Source organism: Bidens hawaiensis, unplaced genomic scaffold, assembly GCF_021521415.1.
Source record: "Bidens hawaiensis isolate Kalapana, Puna unplaced genomic scaffold, B.hawaiensis_p1.1 tig00002123_1, whole genome shotgun sequence".
Taxonomy (NCBI): Eukaryota; Viridiplantae; Streptophyta; class Magnoliopsida; order Asterales; family Asteraceae; genus Bidens; species Bidens hawaiensis.
In genome coordinates, this window is record NW_027491112.1 from 2,526,598 (window position 1) to 2,537,546 (window position 10,949).

Sequence of the window (10,949 nt, forward strand, 5' to 3'; positions counted from 1 at the left end):
ACCAGCTTCGTGATGCTTGAAGCCAGCAACAAAGCCCAAATGCTTCCCATAGCCCAGCAGCTTTGAATAAACATTGCCCAACACCGAGTTAAACTCAGAAGAATGAAGCAGGTAAGTCACAACCTGATGAAACCCGTGCTCAATTAGCCACCGGTTGTCGTTAGAGGTTTGGGTGACTGAAGCCTTCAAGCCTTCTTTCTTCATCTCAAAGGCTTTCCTCTGTACCTCAAAGGCTTCCTATCAGCATCCAACTTAGCTTTATCAGCTTCCATTGCTTTTTTTAACCCTGCTATCTCAACCTCGTGTCCACGGGACAACTCATCAATCTTCTTCACATAACCCTCTTCCTTCTTTGAAAAACCATCAACTTCTTTCCTCATGGCTGTCATAGAGGCCTTCATCTTTTCCTTCTTCTTCGAAAAATCCTCATACTCCTGCATCCCCTTTCGAAAACGAGTAACACCCTCAGCCAAAAGGGCAGAAAGGTTGCAAGAACTCAAGATTAACCTTGACAACATGGAATCACCCTCCATCTCAGAAATAGTGTTTCTAACCCCTGGAGGAGCAAAGTTAGCCAACACATCAGCACAGACTCCTGGGTCTTTGAAGCTATCTCCGACCTTAACATTCCACTCAGGCAAATAAACTTCATTTCCATCCAACCCTTGAACCGTTGCCATCACAACCTTCTTACCAGTCGATTTCTTCTTCTTGGAAACTACCAAGTCCTGCTCCTTTTCCCCCTCCACACATGGACCCTGATCTTCGGTAACCTGAACATCATCACTAACTTCAACTGGTTCGTGAGACGACGATGGGCCAGAAGAATTCAACAAACGTCGTGTGGAACGACGAGTAGAAGCTCTAGGAGCAGCAGCCTTGGTAAACCCTTTAACGTTCGGAACTCCCACATACCCTGAATCTTCGATCCTACTCTCTTTCCCTCGAACCACAGCATCATCCCCAGCAGTAGCTGCAACATACGTAAACCCAACATCTGAAGTATCATCACTCTTCAAGAAGTCCAAAGCTGACATAACTACAAACAAAGTAAATCTATAAATATGCATACGAGATAAAACAATTCAGGTGCAAGATAAACAAACGCATACCCTTATCATCCCTCATAAGCACGGGATCCCGATTAGTCTTATCCCATAATTTTCTAATTCCTAACAACACAAGAAGATTTTCGGGAAGAGGACGAAGACGCGATGGACACTTTCTAATCGACTTCAAAAACACATCATTCAACTCCGATTCGGCAGGCTCTGGTTCGTTTAAAACGGCCTCGGGTTGTCTCCAAACGGATTTGAATGGAAGAATGGAATCATAAACAAAGAAAAAACGGTCCTTCCAAGAACCAAGAGTCGTAACCGTCAACGAAACTAAACATGTATCAACCTGAGTATGTTCAAAGGTGTACCAATCGCCGTTCTTCGCTAAACGAAAGAAACGGCGAAAACCCAAAAGCGTCGGATCATATCCTAAAGCTCTACATAATACCTCAAAGTGTAAAACCCTAGCAAGCCCTAAGGGGTGAATCTGACCAAAAGACACACGGTAATACTCCAACACATTCAAAACAAAAACCGAAAACGGATGCGGAGATTCGAAAATTCAAAATGTCGACAATAAAGGGCAACGAAACCCGCCGGACAACGATCGATTGACGAGTCGGTCGGCGGAGCAACCGGTTTTAAATCTAAACCTATACCCCAATCGAGGCAGAAAGATTCAACCTCCTCTTGGGTTAATCGAGAGAAACTGGCCAACAGATCCTTACGAGCACCCATAAAATCGAAAGAAAAAGGAAGGATTTTGACTAACCTGATGAAGAGTTGAAAGAAACTTGATGAATGTTTGGAGAATATTATGAAACTTTACAGGAAAAACTGAGGAAAATGAACAGTTATAAACACTATTAAAGAGCAATTATTGGGAACCGCAACATGCAGTAACCAGAAAATCAACTGTCTTGTCAGAAATTCAAAAAATAACCAAAACCGTTTAAAGCCTCGAAGCCTTTAAGCAATAACAAAATGTGTGCAAAAGTCAGAAGCCCTTGAGCTTACTTCTCAAACACCTTTGACTTGGGGGGGCTGATGACGGGGGTAGCCCAAGGAATTGATAAAATGGCTTTCACACATTAACGCTAAAAGGGTTAAAAGGTTAAAAGCTTCGTTTCCCACCCAAATTTAGGAAATAAGTACGTGAACAGTAACCACGTACAACAGTTGATGTCAAATCACTATTCACATCACTGTTCCCTCTGAGCAAGGGACATGCTCAGAAAAAGTATTATTATTATAATTGTTACCCAACGGTTAAAAGCTTCCCGCCCATAAAAGGTCAACCCTCTAGCAAACTGGAGGTTAACTAGTTTACACACTGGATAAAAGGCTTGCATCTCCCTCTATAAAAAGATGACCCAGCCATAAACAAGAACACACCAGGTTTGGGAGTTAACATGTACTCTCTAATCTTCTCTTCTTGCTTGAGAAATTTGCACTTTGCTTATTTCTTTCTTACTTCAATAATATCATAGCTTCACCAAGAACTTCATTCAAAAACCGGTCTCAAACATCTCGGTCTTGGATCTCCAGTGAACTATAACAAATAACAACAAACTAGTGAACCTCTCTCTACGTTTTACAAACGTAGAGGGACACCACGACCTGCGTTAGGTTAACCTGAACCCTTGAAGCCTGTTAGCCTAACTGGTCTCTTCACTATCATTGGTCTTATTTTTGTTGTAGCAACAATGTTCTTTATTACTTACATGAAGAACTAATCAACAATCGGTCATCAAGAAAATTATATATGTGCCAGTTTTAAAAGAAAGTGAAAGTTGAAAAGTTGTTAGCTAGCTAAAAGAGTTTAAAATTATTCAGTAAGTTCATTTTTGTGTGTTTCTTTAGTACGTATGGTAAGCATATTAAGGTTATTTAGTTTCCTACAATACGTTTTCTTGTTTTGCAAGTTGTTTGCTTAGTATAGATAGAAGGTTAGGGTTATTGTTTTTGTGCGCAGGTTTTATTCAGTTTGATCATAAACTCCTAGTTCTGTTTTTCTTTTACGTTATGGATCTTTGGTGTGTGTGTGTGTTATTGACTGCGGGCCTAAACTATCGGTAAAGAAATCTATGAATGTCTACCGAAGTGTATAAATCATTTTCATTTTATTTAGCATTAACCAACGGTCTTTTGATATATTGTAATTACTAATTAATAGAGTGTGACAAGTGTCTTTTGATGCGTAATGGATTTCAACCTAACGTGGAAAATTAGATCACTTGGCAAAACATATTCAAATACGCATAGCATATTGTATTATTTTTACGCAACATATTGAATTTGTTGTGGCCGAGGCCACACGAACTAAAAATATAATTTCTTTTGTTTAGAATTAAAACATCTCACAGAAGATTTAAAAGATGCGAGAGACTTAACATTCTTTAGTTTTGGACAAACTCTTGCAAGGGACCCTATGTAACACCGCGTCTTTTACCCTATAATATTTGAGCCTAATATACTAACTTAATAAGTATATGGACCAAAAATGAAAATTATGAAAACTTCACCCATCGCGATACGCGACGGGGCAATCATAAGCCCATCGCGTAGCGCGATGGACTTGCACACAGACCCAGAAATGGGCGGCGTAGCGATACGCTACGGCCCAAAACATAACGGTCATCGCGTATCACGATGACCATGCTGAGTCATTGGACACGTGTCCAACCACGTGTCAACACGTGGCACGATATGACAGTCCACGTGTCACCACCAGATAAGGCGGCGTCAAATCGCGGTGTCGCGATACGCGACGGGGTAAGAGGAACCCATCGCGTATCACGACGGGGTATGGATTTTGCCTATAAATAGGAGGTTACGTATTTGGACTCCAGTCATCCCAAATTCACCTTCATTTTCACACACATGGCCTAGGGAAACGTGCCCTATTTCCGTGACGAGCCGACGTGCCATTTTCTCGTGGTTTGTGCAAGAAACGACGTTATAATCAAGCTAGCAATCATACAATCGAGTAGATCAAGATCCTGCCTTTTTCTTATTATCATTCTAAGTATCCGATCTAAGGTAAGAGTTATGTTTAAGTTACTTAAATTATAGCTTAGACAAACAATCGAGGCTATGGCCTTTAACCTTGAAAGTATTTTGTAAACATTCACATTCATAAACAAGTTTTCATAAACGTTACTTCATAGCAAAGTAATATTAACCAAAGATATATTTTGACGGGCATGTAGTAACTGTAAGGGTAATATCACTAGTAGTAAGTTCTTGCCTAAGGAAAAGTAATTCGTACAAATCCCAATCAACCGAGGGACCTGTTTACTTACCAGGAGAAACTTACCAACGTGTTATAACCTATTAAGCCAAAGCATGCTACATCAAACGTCACATGAGTTTTCATTCACAATCAATGATAAACGATTTCAAGGTTAAGCTTAGCAAACATAGCTTAATCAAAACATCATTCAAGTATTTATATAAACCTATTTATGTATAGGTTAAATATCATTCACAATCAATCAATCAGTCGAGGTTTCCAACACCGACGGTACATGTGAATATGTTAACCTTTTAGAATCAGTCAAAACATATTTATACTCAATAAGATGAATGGGTGTTTGTCTTAACGAGTCGGTCAATGTTTACATGAGATTATGTGATATCTAAAGCGTTATAATACAAAGTAGAGAATAAAATCAACTCAGACCGAATACAGTGTTTGTCTTAACGAGTCAGTCAATGTTTACATGAGATTATGTGATATCTAAAACGTTATAATACAAAGTAAAGAATAAAATCAACTCAGACCAAATACACATGTGTCCGGATCCAAACATAACCGTTCAGCCTAATCATTCAAAGCCTATGTGGCTGCGGGCTAATGATCATAATTAGTTTCCCATTAAGGGCTACGTGGCTCGGGAAAAATTGTGTGTGTAGGGCAGTGGTACATAAACCGGAAGTAGAAATGGTTCCGTTGAGCTTGTAGAGAAAACTATATTTGTATTGTAATAACATTGAAATGTTTTATAGAGTCATACGTGTTCACCAGCATATAGCTAACGTATTTTTTTCCAACCCATTGCAGGTAATTAAGCCTAAGTAGCATTAGCAAGGATTGGAGTCTTAATGAAAATAGAAGCGCGTACAAGATGGCTCCGTTTTTTATAACTAAAATCCTTGTAATATGAAACATATATTTTGTAAACTAAATACTTGGGTATTTAATTCCCAAGTAAATTTCAATGTAAATTAATATTATATTCAAACCTAAAGTCTTCCGCTAAAATTAACCCATAACTCTGATATATTTACAAAATAGGTACCAACTTGTGGTCACACGCCTAGGCCCTAAGTCGGGGTGTGACACCCTACCAGACCTTGGAGCCACGACACTCCTTCAATCTTTCTTATCATCCAAACTTTTAATAGAGAAATCAAAGGTCCAAGAATGCAACTATCAAGACCGAATTTTTAAGGAGAACATTTGACTAGTGATTTCAAGTTGATTCACCGATAGGATTCACTTAAATCAACTCCGGACAACTTAAACAGCTCTGATTAAAGATCATATTCGATTAAGGTTAGAGTTCTAGCACAAAAATCAAGTTTCAGTTGGATCTATTATGGGACTCTTAAAGTGTTGGGAAAACAATGATTTTTTAATCAACCTTAATTGTTTCGATAATGACCAAATTAACGTAATTTGACATAAAGTATTACTAGTTCATCGATCATGTTATACGTTACATACATCATACATGTCCTTAACACTTGATTAGGCATCATGGCACTAAAAAAGTATGATTAAATGATCAAAGTGTTCAATAAATTCTAAACCAAAAATTGAAGATAACAGAATTACAAGTCCAACTCATTGGATAAATCTTTAAAAAAATATAAAAAAAAATTATAACTTTAAAAAATTTTATAAAAATACTTAAGTAAAATTGATTGAATATGTATTATTTGTAATTCAAATAATATTGAAATAATTGTTCCACTTACGAAATGTCTTTCATTAAATTTATCTTTAAAATTTAACATTGCCTAAATGGTTAAGTTAAATACCCGTAAAGGTTTTGGTTGGATAAACCTAAAGGTTATTAACTCATTAAGTTAAATACTTGGGTTTAATTGCAAGAGTAAAACCAAGGTGAAAGGGACTCTTTACAACATATGAGGAATCTTGTTTAGAAGGCAAAAATGAAGAAAGGGGCCTCATACAATGTTCACCTTCTAAAGTTCAAAGTGAAGTGGACATGGCGTCAACGGTCGCTTGAAGAGAACGTGGAGGTCGACCATCGGGTCAGTAACACCTAACTTAGCCATCTCACATGTTTGGCTATAAATATAAAATTATGCAATCTTAGTTTCCACCCCTTTTCTCTACAATATTCACATATACATACATAGATGATCTCTTTCATTTTCAAAAAACAATTTAAGCTTCAATTTAAATAGAAGAGATCAAAATCTAGAGAGAAAAAGAATAGCTTCAAAGCTACCAACCTTGTTATTCTTACTTGTATTTTGAGGGGTCATCACACTAGTGGTTGTTCTAGTAATTTGACATGTAAGTTATCATCATTTTGTTGATAATTTGAGAGGAGAACATGCTATCTTGATATAGTATTTTATTTTATTTTATTAGGTTGGAAAACTCTATCTTTATATAGAGTTTATTATTAATTGAGTGAAGACTCACAATCTTGATATTATGAGATATTGAAGAAATGTAAAGCCAGTTACTTAGTGTAACTAATGAAGAAGATGTTCACTTTCTTTAACTAATGTAGCGTTGTGAAGACCACTACTTGGCATAGTGGGTTGAACAAGGTGATCACTTCCTTTGAAGAATATGACAATTGTACCAATGATCACTTCATTTTAAGAGTGAGACGATTGTATCGTGATCTCCTCCTACCTTTTAGGGAGATGATCGATGTCGAAAGGTCAATCAAAAACATTTATAAAATACCTCTACTAGCAACGGCAAGTAAGATCGTCTCCACAGGGAATCAGTGGAAAGTGCAAGTAAAGTTCATAATTATTAATTAATTAACTAAGGTGGACAGACGATGTCAAACGGTTTATAAAGATGATTATAAGAACACACGATTACTTTTAAAGCTGTAAACAATTATAAGATAATGATTCACTTCAGGTTCAGGTAAAGTGATAACCGACTAATCACATATTCATAAAGATTGCACAGTAATTACTAAACCTAACAATTACGTTGTGAGGACAAACGATACTCTAACCGAATTGTTGACACAACCGAACCCCAGTTTACAGTTTAATGTATGAAAAACAAATTGTAAGCAATAACTAATGATAACTGGTTCAATAACATAAGAGCTAACCCTACATGTGATGAACACAACCAGAAAAGTGATGCAAAGTTTGATAATCAAAATCATAAACTGTTTAAACAATCAATGCTAATGTAAAACAAGATTAAATACATTCAATTAAGTTCATAATCATTCAAAACATAGAATCTGATCAAAGTTAGTTTACACAAAACCCTAGCCTAAAGTGAATACAGTGGTTTAGCCTTACATACGCATCACGAAGGATTCGCTTATCTGATGAAAGGATGAAAGCATGCGATGAACTGACGAACCGGAGGCTTCGGGATGGTGGAAAATCGTCCTAGGCCTTGTACTTGGTTGTTGAAATGAAGGATAGGTCGAAATAGGGGCTCAAAACTGATTATATCAAAGTTAGGTTAATTTTCCCGTCTCGAGGGATGTTAGCGCGGCACTAACATCCAGGGGGAGTCCTTAGCGCCGCGCTAAGGACTAATTTCCTGATTTCTTAAATTTGATCTTAAAGTAGCTCTAACATCACCCTCAGGGGCCCCTTAGCGCTACGCTAAGGGTGTTTGACGCATCCTCTTTATTTTCTTCTTTTATTTTGCATAGGAAAACGTGTCAATCATCATGAGTCTTCTACATCTTCCTTCCAAGCCCGTAATTCATCTCGATAAGCGTCCTTAACGTCAAGTATCCTGAAACACATAAAAACGCTTGAAGTACCAAAGTTCACATAATATTTAAATAAAAGTAAACAAATAATATAATAATATACATGACTTCAGGAGATGACAGTGAAGAAAACTTTTTATGTGTGGATCAGGGAGAGGACGTAGGGTTGATTAGTTAACATCCACTTGAATCTCTATAAACTGGTTCTCATCTATATCCAATAAACTCTTTACTTAATGCATTTATCATTATAAGTTTGAAAAAGAGTTCGTCATTAGCTCAATAAAATTAAATTAAATTAAATTAAGAAACCTTATTCACCCCACTCCAATGTTCTAGTTTTCTACACAAAACTTGTAACTCAAGTCCCAATGATCAAAGAAAAACTTACAAATTTGATTTGTTTTCAAGATCATCAGGCAAGCAAAAGATCCATCGGTTTTAGAACTTACACAAAGAACTGAAATGAGTTATTGTGTTATTGAAGTTATCACATAAATATGTAAACACGTGTGATGTAGTTATTGCTCTAGAGTAGTTATTGCATAATGTAGTTATCGCCCTAGTGTAGTTATTGCATAATGTAGCCACCACATAGCATTGTTATCACATACGTAGCTATCTCATCACATAGTTATCACATAACGTAGTTAAGCAACAACTATCTATGTGATAACTTATCTTGGTGACAGCTTAGTTTTAGCGATAACTTATCCTGGGTGGCTACATAGTTTAATTGGCGATAACTTATTTTAGGCGACAATTTAATTTAGTTACAACTAAAAAGAAGCAATTACTTAGGAATTTCTTGAATAGTTTAATTGATAGATTTGTATATGAACCTCGTAGAGACGATCAAGGGTTCAAGTAGAGAAGGCTTTTGTTAAAAGCAGAAGAACTCACCTCAGGTGAGTTCTAGGTCCACTTTTTACGTGTTTTGGGGTGGTGTGCATACTACGTAAAGTAAGACGTGTTAGCCATGAAGTATAGAAGTATCAAGTTTTGACATGTATACTTTTATAGGTAAGTGCACGTTCTAATCTACTAATGGTCCCTCATACGGACTTAGTCTTCAAGAAGGGTGGAAGTTTAATTGTGGCTAGATATTTCTATAGAAGTTAGCAATGCCTTTGTATGGTCATTCTATAGTTTAGCGACTCCGGTCATTCAAAGGTAAGGTGTGTCATGACTTGTAAAAGGAAGTATGGGTGAATTTATAAAACATAACTTTGACTTGCAAATGATGTAAACGTAAAGGAAGTTCCTATCTTCCGAAGAAATGAAGGGTATACTATTAGGGGTGTTCTAAACCCGATATCTGAAGTTTCGGATATCAGAACTTCGGATATCCAGACCTTTCGGATAGTGAACCGGATATCCGAAAATCTGAAAAATAAAAAAAGAAGAAGAAGAAACCTGTTTTAAAAGCAAACTTACAGCATCTTGAAAAAGTTTTTCAATCCAACAAACTAATCAAATTGTTAAAAAATATTAAAAATAAAAAAAAAGCAATCTATGAATCTTTTATACAAGCTTCATATGTATTTTAACAATATCTAAAAGTCTTATAAATACAACTGTCCAATCATAAAGAGAATGGGGAGACGAGGTGTGGTGATGACCGACTAGGGCTGGCCGGAGGTGGTCGACGGTGAGATGGGGGCGTGAGGTGGTGACGGAGTAACGGTGGAAGAGGGCTGGAGGCTAGAAGCCTGAGGTGGATGGCCATGGTTAGATGAAGATTCAAAGAAGAAGGAGAAGATAGATGAAGATTGAAAGAGCGGTTGTATGTTTTGAAATTAGAATTAGGGTTTTCTAATTTGAGTCTTAATATATGATATTCAATAAATTAACAAAATAATATATCGGATAGTTCGGATATCCGAACTATCCGAAAAATCTCATAATTGCTATCTGAATCCGAATCCGAATTTTCGAATATCCGAGATTCGGATATCCGAATTTTCGGATATTTCGGATACGGGTTTTCGAATATTTAGGATTCGGTTTCGAATTCGGATTTTTCTGAACACCCCTATATACTATGACAAGTATTATGTTTTTTTTGTGCCTTCGGGTATGTGTCTGTTATTATTATTAAATACATTGTATGATCAATTGTTATGAATTTAGAACTTACTAAGCAATAACTTAAGCTTAATAGTGTTTCATTTCAGTTGTATAATATGTGATTTGACACTACAAATAGTGCTCTTGTTAGAAAGCACATACATCAAAAAAAAATATGGTATAGTCTATTAAAATTGACTATAAAAATTTTAAAATTGATTGGCTAGATACATATGTAAATTACTTAATTATACTATAAGAAATATATAATTTTTTTTAAGTAATAGAAAAAGTGAAAACGAATTTTGTAAGTCGAAAATTTAGATCTTAAAGTTGCTCATTAGGACATTTTGGTTGGTTAGGCTATACGGTGTGGACGTCAAAGATTTTGGTTGGTAATGAAGGTGGGGCGATGTTTTCGTCATTCTCACTGAGTCACATCGTGTTTTCATCTTATTTTGACTTCTTCATCTCGCATATTTCTTGCTCTTTTCACTATTAAATTTTTTAGCTCTATATTATCTAGTTTTATTTTATTTTTTTATTTGTTTATTATTTTTTTTTGTGGGGGGAGGGGGAGGAGGTGTTTGGGTTTTTAGGCTTTTCATTTTTAACTTTATGGCTAAAATACCCGTCCATCAACTTGATCTCCATTATCTTAATATCAACCATCTAAAGGACACAAATCCTTATTTTTATACTATTATAGATTTGCTTCCATAAAATTTTGGTATGGTCGAAATTCAAAATCAATCCAAATGCAAAATCACGTGATTGTGTGGAGTGTGGAGAAACACACTTAACTCGTTTTTACATAAGAGCTTACGTCATCAACAAAGTTTTCCTT